The sequence below is a fragment of the Symphalangus syndactylus genome, chromosome 10 (genome assembly GCF_028878055.3).
Source record: "Symphalangus syndactylus isolate Jambi chromosome 10, NHGRI_mSymSyn1-v2.1_pri, whole genome shotgun sequence".
NCBI classification, from domain to species: domain Eukaryota; kingdom Metazoa; phylum Chordata; class Mammalia; order Primates; family Hylobatidae; genus Symphalangus; species Symphalangus syndactylus.
The window spans coordinates 81,538,911-81,565,030 of NC_072432.2; the positions used below are offsets into that span (position 1 = coordinate 81,538,911).

At 38.2% G+C, this 26,120-nt stretch overlaps 1 protein-coding gene across 5 annotated transcripts in view; it reads right to left on the reverse strand.

Annotated features, from left to right (window-relative positions):
* LOC129491748 (putative uncharacterized protein encoded by LINC00269) overlaps positions 1-26,120 on the reverse strand; it is a 147,034-nt gene that overhangs the window by 76,046 nt on the left and 44,868 nt on the right. For 4 of the 5 annotated variants that reach the window (XR_010114001.1, XR_010113999.1, XR_010113998.1 and 1 more), the window contains one exon: positions 3,271-3,418. The gene's annotated coding sequence lies outside the window, so the exon portion shown is untranslated. Of the gene's footprint in view, positions 1-1,654; positions 2,001-3,270; positions 3,419-26,120 lie in introns of those variants that run through there. The other variant, XR_010114005.1, reaches the window with a different exon arrangement.

The window sequence follows — 26,120 nt, forward strand, 5'->3', positions numbered from 1 at the left end:
ACAAGGAGAACACATGGACATAGGGAGGGGAACATCATACACCAGGGCCTGATGGGGGGTGGGGGGCTAGGGGAGGGATAGCATTAGGATAAATACCTAATGTGGGTGACGGGTTGATGGGTGCAGCAAACCACCATGGCACATGTATACCTATGTAACAAAACTGCACGTTCTGCACATGTACCCCAGAACTTAAAGTATAATAAAAAAAAAACTGTGGTATGTATATACCATGAAATGCTACTCGCCATAAAAAGGAATTAAATATTGGCATTCGCAGCAACCTGGATGGAATTGGAAACCATCATTCTTTTTTTTTTTTTTTTTTTTTTTGAGATGGGGTCTTGCTCTGTTGCACTGGAGACTGTCATTCTAAGTGAAGTAACACAGGAATGGAAAACCAAATATCATATGTTCTCACATATAAGTGGGAGATAAGCTATGAGGAAGCAAAGGCATAAGAATCATATAATGGTGGTCCGGGCACAGTGGCTCCACTCCTGTAATCTCAGCACTTTGTGGTGGGGCCGAGGTGGGTGGATCACTTGAGGTCAGGAGTTTGAGACCAGCCTGGCCAACATGGTGAAACCCCATTTCTACTAAGAATACAAAAAAAAAAAAAAAATAGCTGGGCGTGGTGGCACATGCCTGTAATCCCAGCTACTTGGGAGGCTGAGGCAAAAGAATTGCTTGAGCCTGGGTGGCGAAGGTTGCAGTGAGCGGAGACCATGCGACTGCACTCCTGCCTAGGCGACAAAACGAGACTCTGTCTCAAAAAAAAAAAAAAAAAAAGAATGATATAATGGACTTTGGGGACTCTGGGAAAAAGGTAGGAGGTGGGTGAGGAATTAAAAAAAAAAGAATTTCAAATGAAGAGGCAAATTCTGAGAGTGAAGGTCCACCAAGGGAGTGGTACTGAGTGGTATTTAGGATGGGCATTGAAATATGGGTGGATACCACCCAGCACAAATTAGAAGAGGCTCACGGACAGCCCTTCCATCAGACAGAAGCATGTGTAGATCTGTGACTGCTTCCACAGTAGAGATAAAGCTTCTTATGAAAGTCCTGCTCTCTTGTCCATTCCCTCAAATCCAATTTCCCTGCCACTGAGTCTTATAAAAGATAATAAGATCATCTGACTTTCCTGTTTAACCCTTCAATGATGTTTATCTACCAGATATAGTCTCCCCAAAACGGCACATCAGAGCATCTGGGATCAGACTGCTGCCGGTCCTTCCAGGCTCATGTCCTGAACCCACTGACTTGTTCTCATACTCCAACAAGACACAGACACCAAAGCCCCTGAAGGGATCACACGTATGTTTACTGAATACATTCCGCATAAATTTACTTGCTGGAGCTGCCCTTACCTCTTCAAATGCCCTCTCTACCCTCTTTGTCTGACTAATTTCCACCCAGCCCTTAAGGCTCAGCCTCTCTCTCTTGCTTTGCAAACTCTTCATTTATTATCCCTGTAACTAATTGCTCAGTGTCTATTTTCTGCACTAGATGGTAAAGACAGGGAATAGGTCTATCCTATTTGCCCCTGTATCTCCAACACTTACTAAAATATCTAGTATATGGCCACCTCTCAAGAAATATTTGTTCAATGAATGAATGAATGAGTTAGGAAAAAATAAAAGGAACAAGGAGACAGTAGTGCAGGAAGCACACATGGTACCCTACCTTGGCTTTCAAGATAAATGTGACCATCTTACAGTGATATTACCCAGCTTTAAAAACTACATTGGCATAAGGCAGTTATAAATATCTTTGTTGATAACCAGAGACGCAGAAGTCAGGCAGGATCAAATGCTGCACAATATCACACAGCATGCTTGTGCTTCCATGGTATCAGAAATGCAGGGCTTGGACATTTGAGCATGAATGCTGTCAGATTCAAACTTCACTATGAAGTTCAACCATGTTGCTACAGAAAAACAAGATCCACTTTTGCTCCCACCATGTAGAATTTGAATCTCCTGTTATGATGTTTTTAGCTATAATGGAAGACGGACTTAGACGAATAACTCATAATTATGGCAAAAACACTGAAAATGAACTAAGAATTCAGTATTTTGAATGCCAATGCATCTTTTATCCTATCGTACATTATTGTCAATTCTGATTTTAAAGGAAAATGAGAGTACATTGCAGGTGATGGCCACTTATTGAGTGAATGCAGATGGCATTAAATATTTCAGACTCACTGGCTTAAAATGTTATTCATTTTTGTTTGTTTCTTCCCTTGGTGGAATCAGAATACAGGTTTAAAATTCCCTCTAATGCCAAACAGCTGCTACTTTGCTTTGTTTTATTTAAAATTGAATGTAGCTGCCCCAGATGCCCTGCCTGTGTGGATCAGCACAAGATGTCACTGAGCATCACCACCAAGCCCTGAAAAATTATATTGTGCCTGTATATTAATGAGCCATGGAGTATTTGTGGAAGAAGAGGGAGAAGATGGGGGATTCACCTGTTTATTACACTACAGCACCAATATATGGCTATCAGCACATTAAGTTTTTACTCATATGGCTTGGGGTCAAATATTTGGAGTAAAGCCATCTTAGAAATTATCTGATCAGATCCCCCTTCATGATTAGAAAACCCAGCCCAGAGAATTTTAGTGATTTGCCAATGTCACATACCTGATCTGTGTCAAGGCCTCACCCTTCTTCCTTGACAATGCACCCAGCATTCAGTATCGTGAAAGTACTTTTTTAACATTTGGGTTTTCACTCAGCTGTCACCATCTTAGCACACAGTCAATACCTAGTGAACTCCCACTTGCTCTCTCTCCCTATCTCTAAATCACTTTTTTTCTCTCAGCCAGAAATTCTACTTTGATCTTGGTAACTGTTCTTTATATCATCCCAAACAGACAGAAGCAACCTCAATGGTAATTTTCACTCATATGAGTAATATGGACAGTTCCGTACCAGGCACAAAGGGAAACGATCTCAAAGAACTTGAGAAGAAGTTTTAGCATTATGAAGTACTATCAGCTGAGAAAATGTGGCTATGAAATATATTAACTATTCTTTGAAGCCTCTTTCTGCCTTTCCTCAATCTCAATTTCTTCATGAAACCCAGCAGACATCCTGTTACTGACAAAGGCAGAATATTTGAATAGATAAAACTTAGAGGCACTCTCTAGTCTACGGTAATAGAATACACATAATAGTTAGGTCAAGCTAACTGTTGGAACAAAAAAAGCCCCAAAATATATATTTTGTCTAATATAAAAGAGGTTTATTTCTTACTCACCTAATAGTACTGGGCAATGAAGGAGTTAGTAAGCTGTCCCTTTTCTAAGTAGTTATTTGGAGATTACATTGATGGAGATGACAGAGGCTTTTCCATCTTCTACATGTAGTTTCCAAGATGTCCCTGAGGTCATGGGCACTCAGTCCAGCTAGAAGGAAAAAAGGAGCATGGAGAAGCACATAGAAGTTTCAATGAGCCAGGCAAGCAGGATGGTGGAGCATAACATTTTCATTCACAATCCGCTGGCTAGAATTCAGTCACATGGCCTCAACTAACTGCAAAGTGATGCTGGGAGGCAAAATCTGGCTGAATTTCCAGGAAAAGCAGGACATACCACTTGAGTGGTATAGAATCTATCTTAGCCTCTATGATATACCTAAATTACGTTTTTAAAAATCCCAGCATTCAATAAATAAATAATAGCTTTGATGAAATCTTATTTATATACTCAAATTCCTCCATGATTAGACGATTAGAAAACCAGAGAGACACATCGCTCCTCTCAAGCCAACGAAGGACTTCTAAGATTAAAGATGTAGCTAATGTCATAATTTAATAAATAATAAATCCAAGCAATAAATCGAGTATCTGCAGTGAGCATTACAGCCCATCAAGGCAAATATTGGTTTTGGCTGATTTTTTTTTTCATTAAAACTACATACCCACATATATCCAATCAGATTTCTAATCAAACTTTCCAGGAAGTTCAGCGTTAAAACTAAATATACTCAACTAGTCATTGGAACAATCTTATATGATTGGATTGACCATTTCCTTAGAAACTTCTACTTACTGAACATTCGTTCTTCATCAGACACAGACATATGGGGCATGATACTATTACGTCACCCATATTGCAAAGGGGAAAACAGAAAGATGAATAATTTGTTCTAGGTAAGATTCAAACCCAGGCCCATCTAACTCCAAAGTACTGTGGTTTCCCCTGTGGTACACTTTTCCCAGTTGGTCCTTTCAAATGTTTAGATAAGTTGCATGCTTCAGTCGAGACTCCATCTGAGTATTTGGATATTCTCAATATGAGCTCAAAAAGGTTTGCAGAGACTTAGAGTTAATAGCACTATCAAGACTTGACAGGGCAAATCACCTGCCTCCATGTCCATCCACTGCTTACCAACAAGCGGAAGTACTACAGCACAGAGAGAATCTTGATGTGTGACTCCTAACAGTCTACTTTTTAATCCAGTGTTACGCCTTTCCAGCCTCTGCTTTGGGAAATGCAGCCGGGGAAGGAAGGATCAAGCCTACTCAGAAACACAAGCCGAGGTCTTATCCTAGCAACTCCCTAAAGCAATTGTACAACATTGTTTGCCTAAGCCTTAAGTGCTGATGCCTGGCAGTGAACAATGCAAAGTTCAAAGGTTTGCTCATTACCATCATGGGATATAAGCCTTTACTGTTGGCTGTGGAATAATGAAGATAATTCTTTTGGATTGTTCCTTCGATCTGTGTTTATTTTGGTTAAATAAGCTTTTTTTCTTTTTCTCTCTCTCTTTTTAAAACATTTCTTGAATTTTTTTCTATGATTAGTTAAGATAATATTCAACAGATTTTTCATAAGGGGCAGAAGGTTATTAATTGAGGTCCCCCCCAACCCAGCACAAAATATCTAATCCTTCACTTTTCCATGGTCAACAAATAGCACATCACATTAGTAATTCCGTATTTGCCAATAATGAGAAACTTGTTAGCCTGACAAAGCCAGATTTAATTAAAACACACAGACACACACACACACATACACAACAAATATGTTCATAATAGTGAAAAACATTGGCAGCAAACAAATGAAAACATATTGGAAAAAAACAGAACATTTCTTTACCCTACATGAGAACTTGAGCTACAGCAGTGGTAATAAACTCACAAGGCAAAATAAAGTAAGGGTTTTCATCAATGCAGTTTTTTTTATTTTATTTTAGTATTATTATTATACTTTAAGTTTTAGGGTACATGTACACAATGTGCAGGTTTGTTACATATGTATCCATGTGCCATGTTGGTGTGCTGCACCCATTAACTCGTCATTTAGCGTTAGGTATATCTCCTAACGCTATCCCTCCCCCCTCCCCCCACCCCACAACAGTCCCCAGTGTCTGATGTTCCCCTTCCTGTGTCCATGTGTTCTCACTGTTCAATTCCCACCTATGAGTGAGAACATGCGGTGTTTGGTTTTTTGTCCTTGCGATAGTTTACTGAGAATGATGATTTCCAGTTTCATCCATGTCCCTACAAAGGACATGAACTCATCATTTTTTATGGCTGCATAGTATTCCATGGTATATCAATGCAGTTTTAAGGTTAATTTTTAAGATAAATTTTCTTACCTGCTTTTGACATGCCCATATACAGTCAGACTTTAAGCCAAAACCCTACAAAGAAATTAATTTTTTAAATCATTCTTGCCACATACTCATTCTAGAGGTGCACGTTCCAAAAGTGCTAATGCCTCCAGTTTGGGATCACTGACCTAAAGAGAGAAACTGGGAGATATAGTCACGCTGTTCTTTGTGGAATGTTTGGAGCCACTGTCAGCTCATAAGTCCTTCCTGTGCTGACAGCAAGGAGTCGGTCCAGAAACTGTTACCCACAAGTCTACAATGAAATAAGGAATTTGAGCACTAATCTAAAGGACTTCTAATAATCCCCAGAGTTGGGGGTTGAGGAATAAAAAGAGCAAAGATACAGTCTGTCTTTCACCTTGCTCCTAGAGGCTCCTGCAAGATGCTTGGGAAGTATTATACTGGCCACACCTTCCTGAGTACCTTTATCCTAACCTGCCCAGGTTTATCTGATTCAATCTTTATGTAATGGCCAAATAACTCTCAAAAGAGGGATGGTCCAGAAGGAACAGTGGTTGTAACTTTCCTTTAGATTCACCTTTGCTTTGTGCCCTGAGGAAGAGGGCTTGTAGTCCCTGACTCTTGACAAAAGATTATAAATTAACATACAAGGATATTTACCATCTCTTAGCTACTTTTTCATCTCAAGTAGTCCCTCCCTTCATCAAGCTAGGTTGGTGATCTTAATCCTTCCCATGGTGCCATGGTTTGAATGTTTGTTCCCTCCAAAACTCATGTTGAAACTTAATCCCCAATGGAACAGAGTTGGATGCAGTCTAATGAGTGGTGTTTAGGTCATGAGGACTCCATCCTAATGGTTGGATTTAATGTCACTATAAGGAGGACTTCTAAGAGTGAGTTTGCTCTCTTCTGTTCCTCTGCCATGTGAGGAAAAACATCCCTTTTCTCCAGAGGATGCAGCATTCAAGGCACCATCTTGAAAGTGGAAACCAAGCCCTCACCAGACATCAAATATGTTGGCACCTTGATCTTGTACCTCTCATCCTCCAGAACCATAAGAAATAAATTTCTATTTTAATGTTTATAAATTATCCAGTCTTTGGTATTCTGTTATAGCAACACAAAATGAACTAACACACTTGGGAAACTGCACTACCCCACTGGAAAAAGGAGAATTCTTGGTACCTTCTCCTGAGGCTTCAACACTAAAGTCCCCAGGCTTTACTGAGGTGTTAATTGAGGTGCTCAGTTGCAAACACAGGAAAGGAGGGAGAAGGGAAAAGGTGAGATCTGGTGTCAAGAGCAAAAGCAAAGATATTTCCACAATACTGTTTCCTCCACCCTGTCAGGGAGAACTGCAACTGGTTTTCTCATTACTTTAATAAACAAACACATGCCAAGGTAAGCAAGAATTTTTCCCGGAGGATAATCAAATCTAATCATTTGTGAAGAAAAGACATTTCTTCTATCAACATGACTTGAGATGCTGTCCTTTATGAAACAAGAATCTTGATAATTCAGGACTAGATTTTTTGGCCCCTCCCTGAGCCACCATAGTAATTGAGACTAGCTCTTTCTTTGCTATCTAGGAGAGATGTTATCAATTCTAATAAGATCTTTTTTATTACAAATTTTTCTCACCAGTATCATAAACATGAGGGAGGGTATTTCTTCCTGCCACTAACGCAAAATGTCCTGCTTGATTATGCAGATAAAGACAAAGAAGAAAAAGACTCCAACTTATAAGCCATTTGCTGTCTAGTAGTACTATATTGGCTATCTATTGATTCATAATAAATTGCTCCAAAATGTAGTCATATAATACAACAAATATTTATCATAATTGTATAATTTCTGTGGGTCCGGATCTGGCTACATATTAGCTGAGTGCCTCTGTATCAAGGCCTCTCATGAGGTAGCAGTCAAGCTGTCAACTAGGGCCGAAGTCTCATCTGAAAGCTCAATTGGGGGAACCTACTTCCTCACTCACTCACTCACTCACCATGATCCCTTGCCACATGGACCTCTCTACATAAAAACTTCCTTTCTCCAGAGCAAAAAATCCAAAGGAAAGTGAAAGTGAGAGCTCAACACAGGAGTCACAACCTTTTTGTTAGCTAATGTCAGAAGTGACATCCCAAAACCTCTGTCATATACTGTTCTTTAGACTAGATCAATAAATCCAGCCCACATTCAAGGAGAGAGGATTACAATAAGTACACTAGGTATAACAATAGAAGATGGAGATCATTGGGGGATGTCCTTGAGATTACCTACTACAAAGACACAATAAGAAGTGCAAAAACAACTACGCAAATTATCTTGCATGATAAATACAAGTTTTAAGGAGGGAGAAATCATTCCTGCTGGAAAAATGAGAGTAGGTTTCAGCCTCATGAAAGAGATAGGTTTTAAACTGAGTCTTCATACATGGGCAGCACTGTAATAAATGGTGGAGACTGGAGAGTGTTTTAAGCTTAGGAAAAGACATGAGCAAAGATAAAGAGACAAGAGAACGTAGAATGCTTAGGGAATGACACTTAGTTTGACTAACATGTGGGTCTAAGGAAATAAATGGTGGTCTTGATTTGTTAATTCTGTTTTTATAGGTATCAGATGAGCTCCTTGCAATAAAAAGGAACAACATGATGGAAGAAAGTTGAGCTGAGAACCCAGTGACATCCGAGCTCAAATACCAGCTTCTCCACTTAGCTACTTTTGTCTCCATAGACAGATTATACAAATTTCCTGACTTTCCTTATCTGAGAAATTGTGAGAGTCCTGCCTTGCAGGGCAGGTGTGAGAATTAAAAGCATGGGACATACCTAGCATAGCCCTTGACACATAGTGAACATTCATTTGTCACCTCCCTCTTAAAGGAAATAACTATTTTTTATTCTCTGTATCCCTTCTATTATCTCCCACACAATGGTACCTCAATAAACATTTGTTAAATAAATAAATAGCTCCACTTCTCAGCCAAGTGGTGAGTTTCATCACTATATTGTTCTTCTTTGGGCATCCATTACCTGCTAAAATAACAATGCATATTTTATCTACCTGACCAAGAAGGAGTGGCTGTTAATTAGATAAATGAGTGATAGTCCAATAAGTTACCTGTATAAATTTGTGCTATCATTTGCTCATGCTGAAAAATGATAGATAGTAATTTTTTAAATTTAACTTTATTTTGTTTTAAGTTCCAGGGTACATGTGCAGGATGTGCATGTTTGTTACATAGGAAAATGTGTATCATAGTGGTTTGCTGCACCTATCAACCCATCACCTAATTATTAAGCCCAGCATGCTATTTTTCCTGATGCTCTCCCTCCTCCCACCACCCTCCCAACAGGCCCCGGTGAATGTTGTTCCCCTCCCTGCATGTATTTGTTCTCATTGTTCAGCTCCCACTTATGAGTAAGAACATGTGGTGTTTGGTTTTCTGTTCCTGCATTAGTTTGCTAAGGATAACAGCTTCCAGCTGCATCCATGTCCCTGCAAAAGACTTGATCTCATCTTTTTGTATGGTTGCATAGTATTCCATAATGTATATGTACCACATTTTCTTTATCCAGTTTATCACTGGTGGCATTTGGGTTGATTCCATGTCTTTGCTATTGTGAATAGTGCTGCAATAAACATATGCATGCATTTATCTTTATAATAGAATGATTTATATTCCTTTGGGGATATACCTAGTAATGGGATTGCTGGGTCAAATGGTATTTCTGTGTTTAGGTTTTTAAGGAATCACCACACTGTCTTCCACAATGATTGAACTAATTTACAATCCCACCAGCAGTGTAAAAGTATTCCTTTTTCTCTGCAGCCTTGCCAGCATCTGTTGTTTCTTAACTTTTTAATCATTGTCATTCTGACTGGTGTGAGATAGTATCTCATTGTGGTTTTGATTTGTGTATCTCTAATGATCAGTGATGCTGATTTAGTTTGGCTGTGTCCCTGCCCAAATCTCAACTCGAATTATATCTCCCAGAATTCCCATGTGTTGTGGGAGGTACCCAGGGGGAGGTAATTGAATCATAAGGGCCGGTCTTTCCCATGCTATTCTCATGATAGTGAACAAGTCTCACAAGATTTGATGGGTTTATCAGGGGTTTCCACCTTTGCTGCCTCCTCATTCTCTCTTGCCACCACCAATGTAAGAAGTGCCCTTTGCCCTCCGCCAGTATTCTGAAACCTCCCCAGCCATGTGGATCTGTAAGTCCAATTAAACCTCTTTTTCTTCCCAGTCTAGGGTATGTCTTTATCAGCAGCATGAATACAGACTAATACACATGCTGAGCTTCTTTTCATATGCTTCTTGGACATATAAATGTCTTCTTTTGAGAAGTGTCTGTTCATTTCCTTTGCCCACTTTTTAATGGAGTTGTTTGTTATTTTCTTGTAAATTTGTTTAAATTCCTCATAGATTCCAGATATTAGAACTTTCCCAGATAAATAGGTTGCAAAAATGTTCTCCCATTCTGTAGGTTGTCTGTTCTCCCTGATGATCGTTTCTTTTGCTGTGCAGAAGCTCTTTAGTTTAATTAGATCCCATTTGTCAATTTTTGCTTTCATTGCAATTGCTTTTGATGTCTTGGTCATGAAATTTTTGCCCATGCCTATGTCCTGAATGGTACATGTATTTCTATTTTATTTTTGTCAGGTTTATCAAAAATCAGGTGGTAGTAGATATGCAGTCTTATTTCTGTGTTTTCTATTCTGTTTGCTTGGTCTACGTGTCTGTTTTTGTACCAGTACCATGCTGTTTTGGTTACTGTAGCCTTGTAGTATAGTTTGAAGTCAGGTAGCATGATGTCTACAGCTTTGGTCTTTTTGCTTAGGATTATCTTGGCTATATGGGCTCTTTTTAGGTTCCGTGTAAATTCTAAAATAGTTTTTCTAATTCTGTAAAGAATGTCAATGGTATTTTGATGGGAAAAGCATTGAATCTGTACATTACTTTGGGCAGTGTGGCCATTCTCACGATATTGATTCTTCCTATCCATAAGCATGGAATGTTTTTCCATTTGTTTGTGTCCTCTCTGATTTCCTTGAACAGTGGTTTGTAATTCTCCTTGAAGAGGTCCTTCATTCCCCTTGTTGGTTTTATTTCTAGGTATTTTGTTCTCTTTGTAGAAATTATGAATGGGAGTTCATTAATGATTTGGCTCTCTGTTTGTCTGTTTTTAGTGTATAGGAATGCTTATGATATGATTTTTGCACATTGATTTTGTATTCTGAGACTTTGCTGAAGTTGTTTATCAGCTTAAGAAGCTTTGGGGCTGAGACAATGGGATTTCCTAGATATAGAATCAGGTCATCTGCAAACAAAGTCAATTTGAATTCCACTGTTCCTATGTGAATACTCTTTGTTTCTTTCTCTTGCCTGATTGCCCTGGTCAGAAATTCCAATAGAATGTTGAAAAAGAGTGGTGAGAGAAGACATCCTTGTCTTGTGCCAGTTTTCAAGGGGAACACTTTCAGCTTTTGCCTGTTCAGTATGATATTGGCTATGGGTTTGTCATAAAAGGCTCTTATTATTTTGAGGCCTGTTCCTTCAATGGGCAAGTAGTAATTAAGTAGATTCCTAGAGCAACTCATTTACTATTTATGTATATATTAATACCCTCACTTCAGTCATCAGGTAGATTACAAAAATAAAAGTAATCCTTCAAGACTTCCCAAATGATATACAAGCCAGAGGTAAGCAAAAAGGAATATCAATAAAGGTAGGGAGAGTTAGTGCACAAAAATACAGCACATAGGATCCTGCATTATTAGGAACATTCCGGTTATTGAAATGTCTTGTATTGTGGCTAATTTTTATCCCTTCTCTGTTCTCTTCCTCTTACATCATTCATTGTTTTTTCTTCCATTTTCTAACTTTTCTTCCTCTTCTTTTTCACTTTGCTTACACATTGTTTTCTTCTTTCTCAAAGCTCCTCCTGATATGGTTTGGCTCTGTGTCCTCACCCAAATCTCATCATGAATTGTACTCCCATAATTACCACGTGTTGTGGGAGGGACCCAGTGGGAGATAATTTGAATCATGGGGGTAATTCCTCCCGCACTGTTCTCGTGGCAGTGGCTAAGTCTCACAAGGTCTGATGGTTTTATCAGGGGTTTCCACTGTTGCATCTTCCTCATTTTCTCTTGCTACCACCATGTAAGAAGTACCTTTCACCTCCTGCCATGATTCTGAGGCCTCCCCAGCCATGTGGAACTATAAGTTCAATTAAACCTCCTGTTCTTTCCAGTCTCAGGTATGTCTTTACGAGCATCATGAAAACGGACTAATACACCTCCCTTTCTCATAAAAGTCTATTGCTTCTATTCTGCTTATACTCAGCCTAATATTATCCTTGTTATCAGCAGAAGGGACAAAAAGGCATTATTTTTTCAAATCAGTTAAAGACAATAAGGATATTGGCTAACCTAGATCTAACATTTACTGCATGGCCAATCCAAGTCAGGTAAATTTTTACCTGCTATACTTACTGCCTACTAATAAAAGAATGAAGACTGACAAAGCCTGGGTACTCTCCCCAAATATCCACCAATCTCTTGACTTCTGGGACCACTTTGAATGAGGAACTGTCTGAGACTTTTTCTTGTACCCAGAAAAAGTCCACTTTGTCAAAGTAAACAGGAACTCTGTAAAAATCATCTGAGATGCTGAGAGTTATTTGAAGCAGGAGGCACCATTATCTATAATTATCAAGGTTTTAAAAATTGTCTTGGGTCCTGAGAAAGCAAGAAAGTCAGACTATCAATCATGAGAATTTTGCTCTGGCACTACAACTTGAAGAGTGTTTCTGCAAAAGTACTTGTTTATAGATGCAGAAGATGTGGTGGGGATTTTATCTATTAACCAAAATACTTTGTCTTTTTCCAGAGCACAGCTGAACTAAATTTCTCACCTTCTATTGAAAACATTACTTTTTGGGGAAAAAAACAGCTTCTTTGAGGTAACTTGACATACAAAAATATTTAATTGTACAATTTAATGAGCTTGGACATATGAATACATTCATGAAACCACCACCCCAATCAAGTTAATAGATACATCCATCACTCCCAAATTTTCTTTATGTTCCTTTGTGGTTTGAGTGTTTTTGTTGTTTTTTGTTTGTATCTTGTGTTTTTATATAGTAAGAACACTTAACATGAGATGTACTCTCTGAATAAATGTCAGTCAACAGAAAATGGATACAATAATGTGATATACACATATAGTGCCATATTGTTCAATCTTTAAAAAGAAAGACCATCCTGCCATTGGTGACAACATGGATAATATTGCAGTAAGTGAAATAAACCAGTCAAATATGAGCAAACATAATCTGATTCCACTTATATGAGGTACCTAAGTAATCAAACACATAAAAGCAAAGAATAGAACTATGATTACCAGGGGTTGAGATGAGGGAGAAAAGGGGACTTATTGTTCAATTCCTATAAAGTTACAGTTATGCAAGATGACTTAGTTCTAGAGATCTGCTGTCCAGCATATTGCCTCTATTCAACAATATTGTAGTATGCACTTGAAGATTAATTTTGGTTGACTGAACTGTAGCTAACACCACTGCTGGGATGATGTCATTGGAATGTGGGAGATATATATATTTATTAGGAGAAATTTCCTTAAACAATTATGAAAACCAATTAGTCCTATGATTTGCTGTTTGCAAGCTGGAAAGCCAGGAAAGCCAGTAGTAGAGTTCAGTCTTAGTCTAAGGCCTGAAAACCAGGGGAGCCAATGGTATAAATCTCAGTTCAAGGGCAGGAAAAGATGAGATGAGACATCCCAACTCAATCACTGAGGTAGAAAAATAAAGGGGAGAATTCCTCCTTTATTCACCTTTTATTCTATTCAGTTCCTCCATGAATTGGACAATGTTCACCCACACTGGGGATGGCAATCTACATTACTGAGTCCACAGAATCAAATGCTGATCTCATCCAGAAAAACCCTCACATAAACACGCAGAAATAGTGTTTAATGTGGGTATCCTGTGATTCAGTCAAGTTGACACATAAAATTCATTATCAGAGACAGTGGTGGAGCAAGATGACAGAGTAGGACTCTCTAGGAGTCATCCCCCAACCAAAACATACACTTCAACAACTATCCATGCAAAAAAAAATACCTTTACAAGAACAGAGGAAACCAGGTGAAAGATCATGCTACCTGGTTGTAGCACCATAAAAAAAAGATAAACTGAAGAGAGTAGGAAAGACAGTTTTATGTCGCCCATGTAATTTCTCCCCCAGTCTCAGGCAGCACACAGCAGAAAGAGAGACATCATCCATTTAGGGGAAAGAAAATGAAGTGAGCATAAGACTTTGCCTTAAACCCCAACATTGGGCCTGCCACAAATAACCCAGCATAGGAAAGACCATAATGGCCTCATATTTCAGGCTGGTACCTATGGACTGAGCCTCTACCAGCCCAGTGCCAGGTAGGACCACACAGCCTCAGGCTTCAGACTTGCTTAACAATGTCCCGCTTACACCATTGCCTGGATGATGTCGACAGCCCCAGGTTCTGCAGCCCTCACTAGCAGGCAGGCTTCAGTGGCCTCAGGCTTCTGGCACACCCCTGTCCTGCACCTGCCATAATTGGTCCAGGTTCCTGGCAACACCACACTGGCCACAGCTGCCCCAGGTTTCTAGTTGGTCAGCACTACACCTGCCACAGAGCTTTCCCAGTCAAAGCCAGTCTGTGAAAACTGAAATAAGTACCTACTTCTTCAAATGCACAAATATCAATGCATAACCACAAGGATCAAGAACAATCAGAGTAGGATGACATCACCAAATGAATGAAATATGTGCTAGTGACTGACAATAAAGAAATAAAGATGTATATGCTGCTTAACAAAGAATTCAAAATAACTCTATAAGGAAGCTCAGTGAACTTCAAGAAAATACAGAGAAATAATTCAATGATGTGAGGAAAACAATAAGTGACTTACATTTTAATGGAGATATTTAAATATTTTTCAAAAAATCAAACTGAAAATATAGAACTGAAAATACAATGAATGAAATAAACAATGCAACAGAGAGCATCAACCATAGAACTGATCAGACAGAAGAAAAATCTGTGACCTAAAAGACGTTTATTTTAAAATATACAATCTTAGGAGAAAAAAAGAATGAAATGAAGGAAGCTTATGAGATTTATGAGTCAGTATCAAAAGAGTAAATTTCTAAGTCATAGGAATTTAAGAAAAGGAAGAAACAAATAAAGGGTTAGAAAGCTTATTTATAGAAATAGTAGCAGAAAACTTTTCAAAACTGGAGAAAGTAAATATCCAGGTACAGATAGGTCAAGGGTCTTTAATTAGATTCAATCAATACACAAGACATATTGTAATCAAACTCTCAAAAATTAAAGACAAAGAGAGGATACTGAAGCAGCAAAACAAAAGAAGCAAATAGCTTATAAGAAGTTCTAATACAGCTTGCAGCAAGCTTCTTAGTAGAAACCTTATAGGACAGGATAAAGTGTGAAAATATATTCAAAATTATGAAGGATTTGAAAAAAACTGGCAACCAAGAACACTGTACTTTTAAGGCTCTTCTTCAGAAATGAAAGAGAGATGAAGACTTTCCCAGACAAACAAAAGCTGAGGGAGTTCATTACCATCTAACCTGTCTCGCAAGAAATGCTCAAGAGAGTTCTTCAAGCTGAAAGAAAAGGATACTAATGAGTAATACAAAAAGATCTGAAAGTATAAACTCACTGGTAAAAGTAAACACTCAGTCAAATGCAAAAAAACACCTAAAACTCTAATGGTGGTATGTAAATTCCTTGTATCTTTAGTTTGAAAATTAAAAAACAAAGCCATAAAAAATACTAATAATACCTACAAGAATTTCTTAAGGGTTATTCAATATAAAAGGATGTAAATTTTTAAAATGTGGGTGGGAAGTGGTGTCAAAGTATAGAGCTTTTTGTGTGTGATCAAAGTTATGTTGGTGTCAGCTTAAAATATCCTATTATATCTATAAGATGGTTCTTGTAAGCCTCATGATAACCAAAAATGAAAACATAATAGATAGGCAAAAACATTAAAATCAAGGAAACAAAACATACCACTAGAGAAAATCACTTAGCCAAAAAAAAAAAAATACAGTCAAAGAGGAAGAAAGAAGCAAAGATCTACTAAACAATTAGAACGCAATTGACGAAATGGCAGCGTTAAGTTCTTACTTATCAAGAATTACTTTGAAAGTAAATAGATTAAAACCTCCAACTAAAAACAGAATAGCTGATGAGTTGAAAAAAAGACACAATTGATCTGGGTGGAGCCAAGATGGCCGAATAGGAACAGCTCCCGTCTCCAGCTCCCAGCCCCAGCGACACAGAAGACGGGTGATTTCTGCATTTCTGCTTGAGGTACCGGTTTCATCTCACTAGGGAGTGCCTAACAGTGGGTGCAGGACAGTCGGTGAAGCGCACTGTGCGCGAGCCGAAGCAGGGCGAGGCATTGCCTCACTCGGGAAGCGCAAGGGGTCAGGGAGTTCCCTTTCCTAGTCAAAGAAAGGGGAAACAGACGGCACCTGGAATATCAGGTCAGTCCCGTCCTAATCCTGCGCTTTTCCAACGGGCCTGGAAAACGGCACACTAGGAGATTGTGTCCCGCACCTGGCTCGGAGGGTCCTATGCCCACAGAGTCTTGCTGATTGCTAGCACAGCTGTCTGAGATCATGCTGCAAGGCGGCAACGAGGCTGGGGGAGGGGCGCCCGCCATTGCCCAGGCTTGCTTAGGTAAACAAAGCAGCCAGGAAGCTCGAACTGGGTGGAGCCCACCATAGCTCAAGGAGGCCTGCCTGCCTCTGTAGGCTCCACCTCTGGGGGCAGGGCACAGACAACCAAAAACTCAGTGAGAACCTCCACAGCCTTAAATGTCCCTGTCTGACTGACAGCTTTGAAGAGAGTAGTGGTTCCCCCAGCACGCAGCTGGAGATCTGAGAACGGACAGACTGCCTCCTAAAGTGGGTCCCTCACCCCTGAGCAGCCTAACTGGGAGGCACCCCCCCAGTAGGGACAGACTGACACCTCATTCAACCAGGTACTCCTCTGAGACAAAACTTTCAGAGGAACTATCAGACAGCTGAATTTGTGGTCTCACGAAAATCCGCTGTTCTGCAGCCACCGCTGCTGACACCCAGCCAAACAGGGTCTGGAGTGGACCTCTAGTAAACTCCAACAGACCTGCAGCTGAGGGTCTTGTCTGGTAGAAGGAAAATTAACAAACAGAAAGGACATCCACACCAAAAACCCATCTGTACATCACCATCATTGAAGACAAAAAGTAGACAAAACCACAAAGATGGGGAAAAAACAGACCAAAAAAACTGGAAACTCTAAAAAACAGAGCACCTCTCCTCCTCCAAAGGAACGCAGTTCCTCACCAGCAACGGAACAAAGCTGGATGGAGGATGACTTTGATGAGTTGAGAGAAGAAGGCTTCAGACGATCAAACTACTCTGAGCTACGAGAGGAAATTCAAAACAATAGCAAAGAAGTTAAAAACTTTGAAAAAAAATTAGAAGAATGGATAACTAGAATAACCAATGGAGAGAAGGGCTTAAAGGAGATGATGGAGCTGAAAGCCAAGTTTCGAGAACTACGCGAAGAATGCAGAAGCCTCAGTAGCAGATGCGATCAACTGGAAGAAAGGGTATCGCTGATGGAAGATGAAATGAATGAAATGAAGAGAGAAGGGAAGTTTAGAGAAAAAAGAATAAAAAGAAATGAACAAAGCCTCCAAGAAATTTGGGACTATGTGAAAAGACCAAACCTACGTCTGATTGGTGTACCTGAAAATGATGGGGAGAATGGAACCAAGTTGGAAAACACTCTGCAAGATATTATCCAGGAGAACTTCCCCAATCTAGCAAGGCAGGCCAGCATTCAGATTCAGGAAATACAGAGAACGCCACAAAGATACTCCTCGAGAAGGGCAACTCCAAGACACATAATTGTCAGATTCACCAAAGTTGAAATGAAGGAAAAAATGTTAAGGGCAGCCAGAGAGAAAGGTCGGGTTACCCACAAAGGGAAGCCCATCAGACTAACAGCTGATCTCTCAGCAGAAACTCTACAAGCCAGAAGAGAGTGGGGGCCGATATTCAACATTCTTAAAGAAAAGAATTTTCAACCCAGAATTTCCTATCCTGCCAAACTAAGCTTCATAAGTGAAGGAGAAATAAAATACTTTACAGACAAGCAAACGCTGAGTGATTTTGTCACCACCAGGCCTGCCCTAAAAGAGCTCCTGAAAGAAGCACTAAAGATGGAAAGGAACAACCGGTACCAGCCCCTGCAAAAACATGCCAGATTGTAAAGACCATCGAGGCTAGGAAGAAACTATAGCAACTAACGAGCAAAATAACCAACTAACATCATAATGACAGGATCAGATTCACACATAACAATATTCACGTTAAATGTAAATGGGCTAAATGCTCCAATCAAAAGACACAGACCGGCAAACTGGATAAGGAGTCAGGACCCATCAGTGTGCTGTATTCAGGAAACCCATCTCACGTGCAGAGACACACATAGACTCAAAATAAAGGGATGGAGGAAGATCTATCAAGCAACTGGAAAACAAAAATGGCAGGGGTTGCAATCCTAGTCTCTGATAAAATAGACTTTAAACCAACAAAGATCAAAAGAGACAAAGAAGGCCATTACATAATGGTAAAGGGATCAATTCAACAAGAAGAGCTAACTATCCTAAATATATATGCACCCAACACAGGAGCACCCAGATTCATAAAGCAAGTCCTCAGTGACCTACAAAGGGACTTAAACTCCCACACAATAATAATGGGAGATTTTAACACCCCACTGTCAGCATTAGACAGATCAACGAGACAGAAAGTTAACAAGGATATCCAGGAATTGAACTCAGCTCTACATAAAGTGGACCTAATAGACATCTACAGAACTCTCCACCCCAAATCAACAGAATATACATTTTTTTCAGCACCACACCACACCTATTCCAAAATTGACCACATAGTTGGAAGTAAAGCTCTCCTCAGCAAATGTAAAAGAACAGAAATTATAACAAACTGTCTCTCAGACCACAGTGCAATCAAACGAGAACTCAGGATTAAGAAACTCACTCAAAACCGCTCAACTACATGGAAACTGAACAACCTGCTCCTGAATGACTATTGGGTACATAATGAAATGAAGGCAGAAATAAAGATGTTCTTTGAAACCAACGAGAACAAAGACACAACATACCAGAATCTCTGGGACATGTTCAAAGCAGTGTGTAGAGGGAAATTTATAGCACTAAATGCCCACAAGAGAAAGCAGGAAAGATCCAAAATTGACACCCTAACATCACAATTAAAAGAACTAGAAAAGCAAGAGCAAACACATTCAAAAGCTAGCAGAAGGCAAGAAATAACTAAAATCAGAGCAGAACTGAAGGAAATAGAGACACAAAAAACCCTTCAAAAAATTAATGAATCCAGGAGCTGGTTTTTTGAAAAGATCAACAAAACTGATGGACCGCTAGCAAGACTAATAAAGAAGAAAAGAGAGAAGAATCAAATAGATGCAATAAAAAACGAAAAAGGGGATATCACCACCGATCCCACAGAAATACAATCTACCATCAGAGAACATTACAAACACCTCTATGCAAATAAACTAGAAAATCTAGAAGAAATGGATAAATTCCTCGACAAATACACCCTCCCAAGACTAAACCAGGAAGAAGTTGAATCTCTGAATAGACCAATAACAGGTTCTGAAATTGTGGCAATAATCAATAGCTTACCAACCAAAAAGAGTCCAGGACCTGACGGATTCACAGCTGAATTCTACCAGAGGTACAAGGAGGAACTGGTACCATTCCTTCTGAAACTATTCCAATTGATAGAAAAAGAGGGAATCCTCCCTAACACATTTTACGAAGCCAGCATCGTCCTGATACCAAAACCTGGCAGAGACATAACCAAAAAAGAGAATTTCAGACCAATATCCTTGATGAACATTGATGCAAAAATCCTCAATAAAATACTGGCAAACCGAATCCAGCAGCACATCAGAAAGCTTATCCACCATGATCAAGTGGGCTTCATCCCTGGGATGCAAGGCTGGTTCAACATACGCAAATCAATAAATGTAATCCAGCATATAAACAGAACCAAAGACAAAAACCACATGATTATCTCAATAGATGCAGAAAAGGCCTTTGACAAAATTCAACAACCCTTCATGCTAAAAACTCTCAATAAATTAGGTATTGATGGGACGTATCTCAAAATAATAAGAGCTATCTACGACAAACCCACAGCCAATATCATACTGAATGGGCAAAAACTGGAAGCATTCCCTCTGAAAACTGGCACAAGACAGGGATGCCCTCTCTCACCGCTACTATTCAACATAGTGCTGGAAGTTCTGGCCAGAGCAATCAGGCAGGAGAAGGAAATAAAGGGTATTCAGTTAGGAAAAGAGGAAGTCAAATTGTCCCTGTTTGCAGATGACATGATTGTATATCTAGAAAACCCCATTGTCTCAGCCCAAAATCTCCTTAAGCTGATTAGCAACTTCAGCAAAGTCTCAGGATACAAAATTAATGTACAAAAATCGCAAGCATTCTTATACACCAATAACAGACAAACAGAGAGCCAAATCATGAGTGAACTCCCATTCACAATTGCTTCAAAGAGAATAAAATACCTAGGAATCCAACTTACAAGGGATGTGAAGGACCTCTTCAAGGAGAACTACAAACCACTGCTCAATGAAATAAAAGAGGATACAAACAAATGGAAGAACATTCCATGCTCATGGGTTGGAAGAATCAATATCATGAAAATGGCCATACTGCCCAAGGTAATTTATAGATTCAATGCCATCCCCATCAAGCTACCAATGACTTTCTTCACAGAATTGGAAAAAACTACTTTAAAGTTCATATGGAACCGAAAAAGAGCCCGCATCGCCAAGTCAATCCTAAGCCAAAAGAACAAAGCTGGAGGCATCACGCTACCTGACTTTAAACTATACTACAAGCCTACAGTAACCAAAACAGCATGGTACTGGTACCACAACAGAGACATAGATCAATGGAACAGAACAGAGCCCTCAGAAATGATGCCGCATAGCTACAACTATCTGATCTTTGACAAACCTGACAAAAACAAGAAATGGGGAAAGGATTCCCTATTTAATAAATGGTGCTGGGAAAACTGGCTAGCCATATGTAGAAAGCTGCAACTGGATCCCTTCCTTACACCTTATACAAAAATTAATTCAAGATGGATTAAAGACTTATATGTTAGACCTAAAACCATTAAAATCCTACAAGAAAACCTAGGCAATACCATTCAGGACATAGGCGTGGGCAAGGACTTCATGTCTAAAACACCAAAAGCAATGGCAACAAAAGCCAAAATCGACAAATGGGATCTCATTAAACTAAAGAGCTTCTGCACAGCAAAAGAAACTATCATCAGAGTGAACAGGCAACCTACAGAATGGGAGAAAATTTTTGCAACCTACTCATCTGACAAAGGGCTAATATCCAGAATCTACAATGAACTCAAACAAATTTACAAGAAAAAAACAAACAACCCCATCAAAAAGTGGGCAGAGGACATGAACAGACACTTCTCAAAAGAAGACATTTATGCAGCCAAAAATCACATGAAGAAATGCCCCTCATCACTGGCCATCAGAGAAATGCAAATCAAAACCACAGTGAGATACCATCTCACACCAGTTAGAATGGCCATCAATAAAAAATCAGGAAACAACAGGTGCTGGAGAGGATGTGGAGAAATAGGAACACTCTTACACTGTTGGTGGGACTGTAAACTAGTTCAACCATTGTGGAAGTCAGTGTGGCGATTCCTCAGGGATCTAGAACTAGAAATACCATTTGACCCAGCCATCCCATTACTGGGTATATACCCAAAGGACTATAAATCATGCTGCTATAAAGACACATGCACACGTATGTTTATTGCGGCACTATTCACAATAGCAAAGAGTTGGAACCAACCCAAATGTCCAACAACGATAGACTGGATTAAGAAAATGTGGCACATATACACCATGGAATACTATGCAGCCATAAAAAATGATGAGTTCGTGTCCTTTGTAGGGACATGGATGAAACTGGAAAACATCATTCTCAGTAAACTATCGCAAGGACAAAAAACCAAACACCGCATGTTCTCACTCATAGGTGGGAATTGAACAATGAGAACTCATGGACACAGGAAGGGGAACATCACACTCCGGGGACTGTTGTGGGGTGGGGGGAGGGGGGAGGGACAGCATTAGGAGATACACCTAATGCTAAATGACGAGTTAATGGGTGCAGGAAATCAACATGGCACATGGATACATATGTAACAAACCTGCACATTGTGCACATGTACCCTAAAACCCTAAAGTATAATTAAAAAAATAAAAATAAAAATAAAAATAATAAAAAAAAACATAAAAAAAATAAAATAAATAAAATAAAATAAAATAAGAAAAAAAGAAAAAAAGACACAATTATATGCTGCTTACAAGAGACAAGAGGCTTACCTTGGCCTGTAAGAACACATATAAACTGACAGTGAAGAGATGGAAAAAGATATTCCATGCATATGAGAACCAAAAGAGAGCAAAAGTAGCTGCACTTACATGAGATAAAATAAACTTTAAGTCAAAACTGTAAAAAGATCATTATATAATGATAAGAAGAGTCAATTTGGCAAGAGGATATAACAATTATAAATACATATGCACCTGACATCAGGGCTTCTAAACACACAATGCAAATATTTATAGATCTAAAGGAAAAAGATAGACTGCAATACAACAATAGTAAAAAACTTCAACTCCCGACTTTCAGCAATGTACAGATCATTCAGACAGAAAATCCATAAGAAAACTTGGAATAAACTACATTCTAGATCAAATGGACCTAACATACACAGAATATTCCATCCAACAGCAGCAGATAACATATTCTTCTCAAGTGCATATAGAACATTCTCCAGGATAGATTATACACTAAGCCAAAAAAAACTTAACAAATTTAAGAAGATTGAAATTATATCAAGTATTTTTTCAGAACACCATAATATAAAACTAAATTAAATAACAAGAGGAAAATTCTCAAATACATGGAAATTAAACAGCACACCCCCTGAACTACCAATGGGTCAATAAAAAAATTAAAAGAGAAAAAAAAAACTTCTTGAGACAGACAGAAATGGAAACACAATGTACCAAAACCTATGACATACGACAACAATAGTACTAAGCTGAAAGTTTATAGCCATAAACGCTTACATCATAAAGAAGAAAAATCTCAAATAAACAACTTAATATTGTACTTCAAGGAGCTAGGAAAACAAAAACAAACTAAACCCAAACTTAAGGAGGAAGAAAAATAATAAAGATTAGAGTGGAAATAAATAAAATTGAAACTAGAAAAACAAATTTTTAAAATCAACAAAACTAAAAATTGTTTTTTAGAAAAGAAACACAATCAACAAACCTTTTAGCTAGGCTGAGAAATAAAGAGAGAAAACTCAAATAAACAAAATCATAAATAAAAAGTAGACATTACAATTGACACAATAGAAATACAAAGGATCATAAGAGACTATTATGAAAAATTATATATCAACAAATGAGATAACTTACAAGAAATAGATATATTTTGATGCATATAAACTACCAAGACTGAATTATGAAAAAGTAAAAAACCTTAACACACCAATAACAAGTAAAGCTATTAAATCAGTAATCAAAACTCTCCCATCAAAGAAAAGCCCAGGACCTGGTGGCTTCACTGATGAATTCTATCAAATTTAATGAAGAACTGATACTAATTATTCTCAAACTCTTCCAAAAAACCGAAGAGGAAAAAGTGTGTCCATATTTATTTTACAAGAACAGCACAACCCTGATACTAAAGCCAAAGACACTACAAAAAAAACTGCAGACCAATATCCCTGATGAATATAGCTGCAATAATCCTCAATAAAGTGCTAGCAAACCAAATTTAACATAATATTAAAAATATCACTTACCATCATCAATTGAGATTCATCCCAGGGATGCAAGGATGGTTCAACACATGTAAATCAATAGATGTGATACATTATATTAACAGAATGAAGGATAATACCAAATGAATATCTCAATACCTGAAGAAAAGGCATTTGACAAAATATCGGCCAGGCGCAGTGGCTCACACCTGTAATCCCAGCACTTTGGGAGGGCGAGGCAGGCAGATCAACTGAGGTCAGGAATTCAAGACCAGCCTGGTCAACACAGTGAAACCCCATCTCTACTAAAAATACAAAAAATTACCTGGGCATGGTGGTGGGCACCTGTAATCCCAGCTACCAAGAGACTGAGGCAGGAGAATCACTTGAACCCCAGAGGTGGGGGTTGAAGTGAGCTGAGATCACGCCACTGCACTCCAGCCTGGCAACAGAGCAAGACTCCATCTTAAAAAAAAAAAAATTGACAAAATTCAATTTTCTTTCATGATTAAAAATCTCTCAGCAAATTAGGTATAGAAATAATGTACCTCAAGAGAATAAAGGTCATATATGACAAACCCACAGCTAATATCATACTCAATGGAGAAGAATTGGAAGCTTTTTTTCTAAGATTTGGAACAAGACAAAGATGCCCATTCTTATCACTAGTATCCAAAGTATAGTACTAGAGGTCCTAGCCAATGCAATTAGGCAAGGGAAAAAAATAAAAGCCATCCAAATTGAAAACACAGAAATTAAATTGTCTCTGTTTGTAGATGGCATATTCTTATGTAAAGAAAACCTTAAAGACTTTAGAACTAATAAATAAATTCAGTAAAGTTGCAGGATACAAAATTAACATACAAAAATCAGTGGCATTTCTGTACATTAATAGCAAGCTATCTGAAAAAGAAATCAAGAAAAACAATCTCATTTATAATAGTTAAAAAAATAATTAGAAATAAACTTATCCAAGAAGGTGAAAGATCTGTACACTAAAAATTACAAAACATTAATGAAAAAATTGAGGAAGACACAAAGAAATGGAAAGATGTCCTGTATTCATGGATTGAAAAAAATAATATTAATATTGTTAATGTTCATTCGACCCAAGCAGTGGGGCAGAGAGTGAGGATGATTAATGAGTACAAAAATGTAGTTAAACTAAATAAGATCTAGTATTTGATAGCACAACAGGGCAACTACAGTCAACAATAATTTATTGCACATTTTAAAACAATTAAAAGAGTATAATCAGATTGTTTGAAACACAAAGAAAAGATAAATGCTTGAGGTGATGGATAACCCGTTTACCCTGATGTGCTTATTATACATTGTATGCCTGTATCAAACTATCTCATGTATGCTATAAATATATACACCTGCTACATATATACAAAAATTAATAAAGAAGTTTTTAAATTAAAAAAAAGCTCATACTACCCAAAATGATCTGCAGATTCAACGCAATCCCTATAGAAATACCAATGATGTTCATCACATACATAGAAAAAACAATCCTAAAATTCCTATGGGATAACAAAAGATCCAAAAAAGCCAAAGCAATCTTGAGAAAAAGAACAAAGCTGGAGGCATCACACAATCTGACTTCAAAATATGCCATAAACTGTATTAACCATAAAGCATGGTACTGGCATAAAAACAGATGCATTGATCAATAGAATAAATAGCCCAGAAATAAATTCATGCATTTATAGCCAATTGATTGTGATTATTCATAAAAGTCAAGATACGGAATCAGTCTAAATGTTCATCAATAAATGAACTGATAAAGAAAATGTGGTATATATATATACCCAATGGAATACTATTCAGCCTTTAAAAAGAAGAAAATCCTGTCATTTGCGACAACATGGATGAATCTGGAGGACATTATGTAAAGTGAAATAAGCTAGACACAGGAAGACAAATATCACATGTTCTCATTCGCATGTGGGAACTGAAAAAGTTGATCTCATATAAAGAGAGAGTAGACTGGTGGTTACAACCTGTGGTGGTTATGAGTTGAAGGAGGAATTGAAAATATGTTTTGTCAAAGGATCCAACTTTCAGTTAAACAGGAAGAATATGTTCAAGAGATCTACTGTACAACATGGTGACTGTAGTTAACAATATATTGTAATCTTGAAAAATGCTAAGAGTGGCTATAAAGTATTCTCTCGACCAAAATTACTGTGTGAGATAATGCATGTGTTAATTACCTAGAGTTAGTCATTCTACAATGTATGTATACTTCAAAACATCATGTTGTACACTGTAAATACATACAATTTTATCTGTCAATGAAAAAAACTACTATGTTTTTTTAAAACTTAGAAAAAAAATTTACCATCAGAATCAGCCCTCATTGAACTCACAGTTTACTGGATCTAAACAATGAAATCTTTTTGCCTACATTCTGTCCAAGTCACCTTGATATCTTTAAGAGCTACAACAATTTAACTGCAAATTCCCATC